General features: G+C 38.1%; 1 long non-coding RNA gene across 1 annotated transcript in view; it reads left to right on the top strand.

The window, feature by feature from the left end:
- Window positions 1–11732, top strand: part of LOC111094820 — a 163927-nt gene extending 152195 nt beyond the window's left edge. Inside the window, exon 5 of the long non-coding RNA XR_005386021.1 lies at window positions 11670–11732. This is a non-coding gene — a long non-coding RNA (uncharacterized LOC111094820). The remainder of the gene's footprint in view (window positions 1–11669) is intronic.
- The last annotated feature ends 1311 nt before the right edge of the window (window positions 11733–13043 follow it).

Genomic DNA, 13043 nt, shown 5'->3' with positions numbered 1-13043 from the left:
TGCATGCTTTTATGTGTGCAAACATTTTAAATTCATTTGAATGTCAAGCAGACAAAGGGTCATACACCTTGACAATCTCAGCAGTTTGGGGAGAAAGCTGCATTTAAATTTTAAAAGGCCAGCAAAACAGATGTACTACATTTGCACTGTTCCCATTAGAATTTCAGGCTACGAATCAGCAGGAAAGAGTGCGATCCAGGCTACTTCCAAGTGTATGTCTAATTGTGTGAAAATTTCTCCTATTTTATGTCCTATCCATATATTATACAGTAAGGAGACCTTTTTTAGACATGAATTTTGTAAGAGGAGCTTAACTAGTCCATTTTCAAGTGTTTGATGTTCTTAAAACAATTAAAGTTTATATTTCTATGGTAAGAAAAGGATGGACTTAACAATAGGTTTTAAATGTGCTATGTTAGTAAGAAATTCAGATCAGGTGATAGAACTGAATTCAGATTGTGTCTCTATCAGTTTTTAACTACCTGTTGTTGAGCTAGTTGCTTAATCTATCCTAGATCTCCATCTAATATAAAAAGGAATGGGTTGACATCAGATCATCTCTGAGGATCAACCATTCTCTACTAACAAGGTCCCTTCATTTTTTATAAAATAAGGTAAAAATGATTCCAGAATCTTGGCATAAAAGCCATTTTAAATCAGTGTTTTTTATGGACAATTGCTGTATGCCAAATATTTTTTTTCATTTTCTTTTGGCTACATTTAGATAGGATGAACACAATTAAGAGGAGGGTCAAACTAACAGCAGGTTCATGATTTTTAAGTATTCTTTATGGTACAAAATATCATGTGCAGGGTTTCAGTTTCCAAAACCACCAGCCTATTTGCTTTCTTGTTCCAAGCTGTTTTGTGTACACTGAGAAAGCTGGGATAAACTTTCGTTTGACTTTGGGGTTTTGTTCTTCTAAAAGGAAGTCTATATTTGCCCTTCAAAAGTAATAAACAAGTAATAAAATTGTCTTCAAAAGAAGCAAGACAATTAAGTACCCATTATTCTAGAGCAACATTGTCCAGTAAAAAGATAATGTGAACTACATATGCAATTTAAAATTTTCTAATAGTCATTAAAATTTAAAAAGACATGAATGAAAGTAATTTTATTTTCTTTAACACAATATATCTAAAACATTACCATTATAACATATAATTAATATTACAAAAAATAGTGAGATAGTTTGCATTCTTTTTTCTTAGTCTTTGAAGTCTGGCATAAATTTTGTTTTAAAGATTTAGTTTATTTGAGAGGTGGAGAGAGAGTACAAGCAGGGTGAGTGGCAGAAGCAGAGGGAGAGGGAGAAGCAGGTTCCCCACCAAGTGGGGAGCCTGATGCCAGGCTTGATTCCAGGACCCTGGGTTCATGTCTAGTGTAAATTTTATACTTGGAGCACATTTTGGTTTGGATTAGCCTCATTTCAATAGTCTGTGGCTATCATATTGGATACTGCAGGCTATAAAAAAAAGGTAGGCTTTAAAAAATTATTTTGTAAAAAGTATTTCCAGCCTTGACATGCAAACAGGTCACTAGTGGAGAAGTGCACTCATTCATATAAATAACCCAGACCAGCTGGTGGAGGAAGATGTTTAGTCCAGTTGCTGCTCTCCAAAATCCAGATGTTAGGGAGATCTCTTAAGGGGGACAACAAGTGGCTAAGTTAGGCCTACTTGCAGATAATTGCAATGTGGAGTAGTTTTACAAAATTAATTTTTGTCAGAGGTGATTTTATTGCAAACTTCAAGTGAACTCCATTCCAGTGAATTTGATTAGTTATCATTTAAGCACAGTATCACAATATCTGTAAGAGGCTGTTGGCAGAGGATAGAGCATGATTTGTCATTTTCTTCTTATTGCTGAGGTGTCTCCTAGATAAAGGGTGCATGACTGGAATAACTATGTTGTAGGCATACATTGTATATTTGTATGTGGTCTTTCATAAACTGAGGGGTGGCTTTTAGAGCAGTCTAGATTAAAAAAAAAAAGAATCCAAGAAACTCTGACAGATGTCAGTCCTTTTTCTTTTATTACATAGTAGAAGCCCTCAGGCTGTCACTCAAGAACTTTTACTTTTTTAATTTACATACCCACATATAAAAATAATGAGGATGATCTTACCTTCTGCTTCTATCTAATTTTTATTTTCAAAATTCCTTTCACTTGTATTATTTTCATTTCTATCAACTTTCTGCAAGTTAAAGATGGTAATCCATCTTTTCTCCTTTGAGACCTTGGTCACTGTGATTAGTACACATCCCTGTACCTTCCTCTTATCGTGTAATGTGAATGCTACCACTTTTCTCATAGAGTTTTGGGGTCTTAAATTTTTTAAAAGTTTTTTTGTGTTTTTTTAGTTTAAATTCAATTTGCAACATAAGTACATCATTAGTTTCAGATGTGCCACAGAGAGTGCTCAATAATTTATCAGTTGTGTTCAACACCCAGTGCTCACCACATCAGTTTTGGGTTTAAATAAGATAGCATATTTAGAATGTATTGCATACTGTGTGTGATCACTAGATGTTAGTTACCCTCATTAATAGATATTTAAGTGAAGAATTTAGCAAACTATATTGTCAGTTTTAGACATGAGAGTCATAATAGCTAAAGTAAACATTTTGCCATATGAAAACATTGACTCATAAACTAGAGGGATCTGAGATTCAGTTTATTTTTTTAATAATAAATTTATTTTTTATTGGTCTTCAATTTGCCAACATACAGAATAACACCCAGTGCTCATCCCATCAAGTGCCCCCCTTAGTGCCCGTCACCCACTCACCCCCATCCCCCGCCCTCCTCCCCTTCCACCACCCCTAGTTCGTTTCCCAGAGTTAGGAGTCTTTATGTTCTGTCTCCCTTTCTGATATTTCCTACCCATTCAATTTAATAACATGCTTTGAGGACCTATAACATGACAGGCACTGTGCCAGGCACAGATGATCTACTCTACAAGAGACGGAAGGCAAGGAAGGGAAGTGGTTTGCTTATGGTCATATGGTTAATATATAATGACAGTGACTCAAAGATAAAGGTTTTCTAATAAGTTCAGGCACTTTTCATGACACTACTTCCATCTCTTCTTCCCCGAAACTTAACAATTTGTTATTTAGCTCATGAGTCCACAGAAACAGCATATTGGAGGTACCTGGACAGTACGTGAGTCGGGCGTACTGACAGCAATAGTGACAGTTGACATTCAGGGCTTAAGGGAGGAAGCAGAAACACTACATGATTATAGTTCATGACAGTATCTCATGTTCACAATGATGACCTCCTAAAAATAAAGTAGAACATATTAAAAAAAACCCTCTAAGTCAGAAAGATTTTCATTAAAGTGGTTAAAGTGACATGACAGTGGAAAAGATTATTAGAAAACATGTAGCAAAGTTGTTTTCAACTGCTCTTTTTACAAAAGTGCCTGAGAGGCCACTGACTACAGCTTCAGCTTCCATAAAAAGTTTCTTTTGACAAAAGAGTTCCGTATATGTGTATATAACGTGCAATGTATGTATGCCTATATGTCATATATATTATATATGGTATATATGCTACATATCTATCCACCTGTCTACCTACCTGTCTATCCATCCATCCATCCATCCATCCATCCATCCATCCATCTCAACAGCAATATGATTCAACTACCTTCTGTTTTCCTGTAAGCCTTTCACCCAGGCCCTCTTTCCCTGGGGTTACTAGACAGGATCATTAGACTAGTTCTTAAGATCCCTAGACTAGGTGTATGGCTCAAGATGGACCAAGGAGATTCCCCTATCCCAGGAATTTAAATTCTGCACAGAGATAAACAGAAACTGAAAATGTTTGGAAGCAGTACCCTGGAGAGGAAATTCATGAGTTCTTTTTGCACTAATCTCCAGGACTGCTCTGATTCTCATCCTTCCCAAGGTTTGATTAGCTAGCTCTTCCTTTAATTTGGTGAATTATCTCAGTATCTTTTCAATAAATCATCATTGCTTAAGTTAGTCCGACTTGGTTTCTTTTGTTTGCAACAAAACTGCTTAAGTGATAGTCTCAGAAAGTGAAAGTGATTTGCTCAATGTCACACAGTGAATGATAGAAACTTGACAAGGTGACAGTCTCCTAATCACCAATCTGGTCTCTAGCTGGATGCATACTCCATTCCTTGCTCCCAAGGTGGAACTCCCCATTCCATAATGATTCTGAATGAATGAGGCATCACTGTATCAGGCCAACACAAAACCGAGAGTTAAAATGAAGCAAGGACTTACCAGCTCCTGAGCATAGAACATACCAACGTAATGTAAGTATATTCTTTGCATAGTACTTTCTCCTCCAGACTTGCTTGAAGACCAAAATGTCCAGAAAAAGAAAAGATTGCTCTCCTCGTTTTGATGCATTGAACTTGACAGTATCTTTCTACACAAGAAAGTGATTAACCATGCTTCAGCTCTGTAGCATTCAGGATTGTGTGGGCTTTGCTGTGGTAACAAACAAATTTTGGAATCTCAGTGGCTTAATACATAGAAATATTCTCATTTGCACATGAAACAGACCACCACTGCTCTGCTCACTCTGCAGGCTGGTTTCCTTCCAAGGGTGCCTCAGAAAGCCAGGTTGTTTCTTTTTTGTTGTTGTTTTTTTAAGATTTATTTATTTGTGAGAGAGAGGGAGAGAGAGAGAGAGAGAGAGAGAGAGAGAGAGAGAGAAGGAGAGAACATGAGCTTGACAGGCAGAAGGAGAAGAGTAGAGAGAGACAGTATCTTAAGCAGACTCCACACAGATCATGGAGCCCAATGCGGGGCTCAGTCTCACGACTCTGAGTTCATGACCTGAGCTGAAACAAAGAGTTGTGCACTCACTTAACCAACTGTGCCACCCAGGTGCCCCAAGCCAGGTTGTTTCCATCTGATGGCTCTGTCATCACAACAGGAAGCCTCTTTGATCACACTGAAGGTTAAAATTCAGCAAGGGCTTTTCACTTCCACAACTCAAAGGAGACAGTGCACTTTACTTGTGCTCAGAGTGGTTTACCCAGTGTATTTGATGCCTGCACTGGATAATTTTGTAATGCACTCCTTCTCTATGTAACAAAATTATTTCAGTAATGATCATGGCATGAAGTGAATAATAAAAATGGCCACGCAAAGTCAGTGAAAATTTTCTTTGTGATTTTCATATCAAGCCAATAAAAGTAAAAAACAAAAAGTAAAATAAATGTTAGTGCAAAAAAGAAAAAAAGTAATGGATTAATACTTCATATTTATATAAAGGTGGTTTTTGAAAAGAGGGAGAAATTACCACATATTACCAACCACATATTGGCATGACCCACTAATAAATAATAACTAAAAAGTAAGATTACATTGCTGACTTTAAGAGTGCTACACATTTGTCAATGATTCATCAAAATCAGTCTCATATTCATGTTCACTTGTCATTGATCAAAGAATACATTTATTAAGTTCAATTTTAGACCTTTTAACAATATGCAATGACAGATTTATACATAATTAGAAAACATATTTTTTAAGATTTTATTTATTTATTCATGAGAGACACAGAAAGAGAGAAGCAGACACAGGCAGAGGGAGAAGCAGGCTCCATGCAGGGAGCCTGATGCCAGACTCGATCCTGGGACTCCAAGATCATGCCCTGGGCTGAAGGCAGGCGCTAAACCGTTGAGCCACCCAGGGATCCCCATAATTAGAAAACATCTTAAACATAAGGAAAAGTTTGGTAGAGACTTAAAGAATCCAGTTTCACAATAAATTCTAGGAATTATAATACTATCCATGTATTTGTCTCTTTGGGATTGATTCCAGTGGCCTTTATGTATTTCTGCGGTCAAAAAACTTTTAAAATCACAAATCAAAATGCTAAATATTGACATAGAACGAGATTGGAGGTAACTTAAATTCTAAGTCTTTGTCTTCATAGTCACTGTGTTGTCATGGTTTATTTTGTATTCACTGTTTAAACACAAGGATATGTAGTGCCACAGGGGCTGGAGACAGGAAGTGTGTTCTAAGGGGCTCAAATAACTCCAGATTCTACTGGGTGACAGCCACTGAGGGGGACACTTGACGGGATAAACACTGGGTGTTATACTATATGTTGGCAAATCGAACTCCGATAAAAAATATACAAAAAAACCCCCAAATGACTCCAGATTCTGACAAACTCTTAAACTTGTATAGCTGAATCTGTGTCAGGGCTGACTGTATACCTACCATTTCTCCAAATTAACTTCTATGTGGAATATAATGTTTCTTAAAGAATAATAACAAAGTGCTGATTTGAGACTAAGATACATGCTATTAAGACACAGTAATCACTGTTTATTTCCAACTTTAAGAATACTGAAATATTTTTTTTCAGAGAGTAATGATGTATTACTGACCTTGTTTAGGATTGCCAGAATGATGTGAAAATAGGTTGGTTTTAAATTCTCTACAGACCATGCATCTTTATTATATGCACCCTGGTAGATTGCTTCCACCTCCATAGTTTTGATGCACCACTGGCTCGCAGTCCATTGACCAGAACATAGTGATTTTCAGTGCTATGTCTGGGTCAACCAGCACTATGACTCAGATGGCGCAGGATCTTTCCAACCAAGGGGTATGTGTGTACTCAGAAACAGCTCAGGCAGCTGTGGTTTAGACTCTTTCAGGTCTGGCAGATGGTGAGGATAGATACATGTACTTTAATGGACAAGTTTTTCAAATAAGACTAGGATTTTTTTCAGAGAGGATTCAGGAAGAACATAACAAAATATAGCTTTGAATCAGAGGGATTAATTTTCTGATTGCTTTCAGGGCCTCTTTCCATTCTCAGAATTCAGTGCTACCTTTTGGGGATTGGTCATCCTCCAGATAAGCTGCATCCTGTCATCTAGAACAGATAAAAATGGGAAAATTTGCAGTAATGCAGTGTTTTCAAAATGTTCTTGCTAAGAATCACTTGGGACAACTTGTAACTACATAAATTACCAGACCTTTCCTCCAAGACATTCTACTTGAATAGTTCTGGGTTGGGGCCCAGGACTCTGAATAGGTAGACTAGGTGATTCTTATTTTCAGGCAATTTTGGATAAGAGTTTTAAGAGTAGTTATAAGAGTACATTCAATATAGTCTAAGGAACCTGGGTTTGACTTTCTGTTTGATGTTCAAATTTCCCTGAGTTTAGAGAGAGAACAATTTTCAGCTGTCTAGTTCTGACAAGGCAGGCCCAAGACTTTTTTTAAAGGTTTTATTTATTTATTTGAGAGAGAGCTGAAGAGAGAGCATGAGGTAGGGGGAAGAGACAGAGGGAGAAGCAGGCTCACCACTAGCAGGGAGCCCGAGGCGGGGGTCTATCCCAGGACCCTGGGATCGTGACCTAAGCTGAAGGCAGATGCTTAACTGACTGAGCCACCCAGGTGCCCGCCCCCCCCCCCCCGCCTTTTAAAAGATTTTATTTATTTGAGAGAGCAAGAGAGAGAGCATGAGCAGGGAGGAGAGGGATGTGGCAGGCCCAAAACTCTTTAATCAGAAGTGGACATGGTAGGCAAAGTGTAGTAAGTAACAGAACAAACTTTCTCAGGTTGTTTGTGGGGATAGGAGGATAGAGACTTACAAGGCAATGGTTTTCAACATGACTGAGAACCAGTTGTATTGTAGTTGAAAGGAATTTCCAGGTGCTTTTAATGTGCATTTTAGTACTTCTAAATCAGTGCTTCTCATTTGTTGGTTGCACATGGAATTATCTGAGTAGTTTATTTTTTTATTCATGAGACACACACACACACACACACACACACACACACACACACACACACACAGAGGCAGAGACACAGGCAGAGGGAGAAGCAGGCTCCATGCAGGGAGCCTGACGTGGGACTCTATCCTGGGTCTCCAGGATCACGTCCTTGGCTGAGGGTGGCGCTAAACCGCTGAGCCACCCGGGCTGCCCTTATCTGGGTAGTTTAAAAACTGATGACTGGGTGCATCTGGCAGCTCAGTTGTTGAGCCTCTGCCTTCAGCTCAGGTTGTGATCCCGGGTCCTGGAATGGAGTCCCTCATTGGGCTCCGTGCAGGGAGCCTGCTTCTCCCTCTGCCTATGTCTATGCCTCTCTCTCTGTATGTCACTCATGAATAAATAAAATATTTTTTAAAAAGCAAAAACTGATGCCTGGGTCCCACCCGGAGGGTTTCTAATGTAATTGTTCTTGGGTGTGGCCCAGGCACTGGATAATTTTTAAGTTCCCAGGGTGACCTTAATATTCATCCACAATATAAACCTACTCCCTCAGATTGAAATTCTGTGATCTACGGTCTACACCTGGCCAGGTCATAATGGGCATTTGTTCTATAAATCGACAGGTATGCCATTGATAAATTGAAGCAGCAGGAAGTATAATCAGGTTTCACTTGAAACCAGAGTAGACTAGCAGAAAGTTGTGGTGACTTAGGTTTTGCATACAATTTATGTCAGTCTTCAAGACTCTGAAAATTCTTGGAGTAAAGGACTTTGAAAAATGCCTGATACATAGAAGACAATCAATGTGAAATAAATGAAAGACAGTAGAATCTGATGCCTGGAGGAACTGAAATACTTGATAGTGAACAGAAGAGGGCGCTCTGACACAAATCATATTGCATCGCGGTCCCAAAGGAGGTATGAGATGGAGGGGAGTTGGCATGAGAACAAGGCAAAAGCCCACGTTGTAAAATTAGATTTTAATACTTAAGATGATTTGGATGCAGGTGATAGAATACCCAACTAAAAGTCGCTTAATAAGAGGATGTTAATCAATTTCATAACGAGAATTTTGGAGTAGGCAGTTTCAGGTTAATCCAGCTGAATGACATCAGGGCTGAAGATTGGCTCTTCTAGTCTGTGATTCTCTTTGCTTTCCCTTCATGCTCCCAAGATGCCTGCCACAGCTCTCAGCATTCTGTCTTCACACAGTTGCATACAAAAGGAGGAAGAAAGGAGAAATTGAATCTGAACTGGTCTATTCTCAGAAAAACTCAGTAAAAAAAATATTTTCTAGAAGCTGCCCCCCTCAGCCCCAGCGGACTTTCCTTATGTTTTACTGGCTGGAACTAAGTTATATGCCAACCTCTGCATTAATCACTGTCAGAGAGGTAGAGGTATGGAGCAACGTTATTGTCTTAGATCATGTTTCATTGCCTGGGACCTGTACATCGCCATTGCATATCTTTGGTAAAGGAAGAGGGGATGAATATCAGAGGGATTTGCCCAACCTGACTAACTTCAGGTTAAGCTTAAAAAGATAAGGATGTAACTATATTTTTGCTGCGTGGGAACAGTTTGGTCTCAGAATTTGGATTACTTTGTCCAAGAGATGACTGAGGTGGCATTGGCAAGGAGCCACGCCAGTTATTACAGTGTCGGGTACTGAGTTTTGTATAAGTTGGCAAAACTGCTAACTAAACGTCACAAGTGCATGTGTATTATGAACAAAGAGTGATAAAAGACATGTCCTCGTATACAGAGAATTCACAGGAAATGGTTCAGCCAGGTGGCAGGTTTATTTTAATGGATACCAGTGGCAGGTTTATTTTAATGGATACCAGTTAAAGTCTGGTTGGGCGGGAAAGATGCCAAGATGTATTCTCTCTCTCTCTCTGTCTCTCTCTCCCTCACACACACACACACACACACACACACACACACACACAGTTTTGGAGGGGAGTTAGTCTTGTTCTTGTTTGGAGATACTTATTGACGTGTAGGAATATGTTGGGGCCAAATAATTATGTGATCCATTGTTCTTCTCTGTATGAATTTCATATGGCTCTGAGAACCTCATTTGTGTGAGTAGTGTCAAGGGAAGCCTGTGTCCAGTCTGAAGAAACATGGTACCCAGCCTGAAGTGGATTGTTGTATATATTTGAAGAAAGAAATGGAAATCATGCATTGTGGTATTATACTTCTGAGCTTATTCTCTGTAGCAACATTAACACATTGCATATTTCATTATAAGTATCTTCTGGTGAGTTTTTGGGTAAATCTGATAGATGACTACTGTCTGACATTGCCTTTTTGCTGAATTTGTTGAGAGCTATAAAATGGCATCCTCTCAAATGAAATCTGAATTCTGGTGACTTCAAAATCTTAAAGATGGCTGTAGTTTTGTTGAAGCTTATCATTTCACAGAGTAGATTTAAATACATAGGAACTTTGATTCATTTTAGAGAATAAGAAATCACCTTTTCTGTATTTCACCCATGAAACACTAGTTCTACATATTATTTCATTAAAAAAATGGTTTCATGGTTCCATAGTTTTAATGATTCCATTGTTTATGTAGAAAATTGTGTGTTCAGTACCCTCTTCTTCATATTATCAATATATGTTAAAATCTTTGAAAGGTTTTACAACAGAGAAAGTTGCTTTCTTTATTTCAGTGTTTCCCAAAATATTTAAGAACCGAGTATATTTTTCTTGTCATATACCATGAAACAGGCTTTCTTAGCACATTTTAGAGATGCTACACTCCTTGATGTTTACAAAAATAGGAAAACATATTAAGAAATCATCAATCCAAAAGTCAGTCCTAGAGAGAGGTTAAGGTACCAAAACAAGCAAAGAACCAGAGGCAGGGCACAACAGGAAGTGTTTGAAATAATAGACATTAGTTCAATGAAGGGTTTGACATCTTTGCTATGAAAAGGGAAGTGAGGCAATAAAAGTAAGCAAGGGTCAAGAAGGTCTTATATGTTAGGTTAAAGAGTTTGGATTTCATAATGAAGCATTAGTCGTTGAAGTTTTTGAAACACAAGGATGCTTCTGTATTTCAAGAGGCTAACTCTCATCAGTATGATGTCTGGACTGGTGGAATAAGACCCTTTAAGAACATAATAGCAGTAGACCAGGCAGGTGGGAAGAGGATGGAAGAACAGCAAATGGAATTCTTTTTTTAAAAAATATTTTATTTATTTATTCATGAGAGACACAGAGAGAGAGGCAGAGACACAGGCAGAGGGAGAAGCAGGCTTCTCACAGGGATCCCAATGTGGGACTTGATCCTGGAACCCCGAAATCACGCCGTGAGCCGAAGGCAGATGCTCAACCACTCTTGAAGGGCCTTATAGGGATATGGATCTGCTGTGTTTTGGAATCCATCAAGAACCCTCCCTCCCACATTAAAAGCATAGAATGGTGGTTTCCAGGGACTGAAGGTGTAGGGGAAATGGGGAAAGGTTGGTCAAAGGGTACAAACTTCCATTTACAAGATGAATAAGTTATGGAGATCTAATGTGCAACATGGTGATTATAGTTAACAATACTGTATTATATATTTGAAAGTTGCTAAGAGAATTTGTGTTTAATGGGTATGGAGACTCAGTTTTATAAAATGAAAAAAGTTTTAGAGATCTGTTGCACAACAATATAAATATACTTAACACCACTGAACTGTACACTTAAAATGTACACTTAATAATAAATACATTTAATATTGTTATATTTTTACCATAATAAACCTGAAAAATTTTCCTAGCGAATTAATTATATTAATAAATTTCAAATATTATATGATCCTTGTTTGCATTTTAGGGATTTAAAAAACATTTTTATTCAAATCAAAACCACAGCGATCGATCACCTCACACCTGTTAGTGTGGTTATTTCTTTTTAAGATTTTGTTTATTTATTTGACAGAGAGAGAGAGAGAGAGAGAAAGCGTGAGAGAGCCCAAGCAGGAGGAGCAGCAGGCAGAGGGAGAAGCAGGCTACCTGCTGAGTAAGGAGCCTGACATGGGGCTTGAAACGAGGAACCTGGGATCATGACCCAAGCTGAAGACGGACACTCAACTGACTGAGCCATTCAGGTGCCCCAGTGTGGTTATTATTTAAAAAAAAAAGTGTTGGTGAGAAATTGGAACAATTTTATGTTACTAGTGGGAATGTAAAATGGTACAACCACTATGGATAAGAGTATAGACCAGTATAGAAAGTAAACCTATACCTATCATATCATCCAGTAATCTCACTTCTGGGTATGTATCCAAAATAATTGAAATCAGGATTTCAAAGAGCTATCTGTACTCCTATGTTCATTGCAGCATTATTCACAATACCTAAGACATGGAAGCAACTTAAATGTTCATTGATGAATGAATTTGCACACAATGGAATATTATTCAGCATTAAAAAAGGAAATCCTGCCATTTGCAATAATATGGATGAACCTGGAGAACATTTTGTTAAGTGAAATAAGCCAGATACTGAAGGACAAATACTACATGATTCTACTTACATGAGGTGTCTAAAGTTGTCACACTCTTAGAAACTAAAGAGAATGGTGGTTTCCAGGGGCTGGGACGAGGGGGAAATGAAGAGTTGGTGTTCAATAGGCATAAAGTTTCAGTTAGACAAAATGAATAAGTTCTAGAAATCTACTGTAGGACATTTTGCCTGTAGGTAACAATACTGTATTGTGCACTTAAAAATGTAAGAGGTTAGATCTCATATTAAGTGTTCTTACCACAATTAATAAAATTCATTATTGAATATATTATATATACTGCTAGATTTGTTTTGTCATTGTTTTACTTGGTATTTTTGTAGATGGTGCATATATCAGCCTATTGTGTATGATACACACACACATATATTATATATATATATATGTATCAGTTTATATCTTTGGTATCATCTTTCTCATCTCTGGGTATCAGAGTAATGCTTGCATTAGAAGCTCCTTTGAGGAGCTTTCCTTCGTATGTGTTAGAATGTTTTATGTAGCATGGAATTACATTTTCTTTAAAAGTGGCTTCTCAACTCTGGCACAGTTGACATTTTGGATTGGATACCTCTTTGTTGTGGTGATCTGTCCTGTGTTCTGTAGTATGTTTAGCAGCATCCCTGGTCTCTACACATGAAATATCAGTAGGTCCCCTGCCCCTCAACTGTGACAAGCCACAATGTCTCCAGACCTTGCCAAATGTCCTGGGGGGTGGGTGGCAACTCCTCCACATACACACTCACCAGCTGAGAAACCTTGGTATAAAGGAACTCTACCACTGTTTGCGCC

The sequence above is a fragment of the Canis lupus genome, chromosome X (genome assembly GCF_011100685.1).
Source record: "Canis lupus familiaris isolate Mischka breed German Shepherd chromosome X, alternate assembly UU_Cfam_GSD_1.0, whole genome shotgun sequence".
NCBI lineage: Eukaryota > Metazoa > Chordata > Mammalia > Carnivora > Canidae > Canis > Canis lupus.
This window is presented reverse-complemented; position numbering and strand designations above follow the sequence as displayed.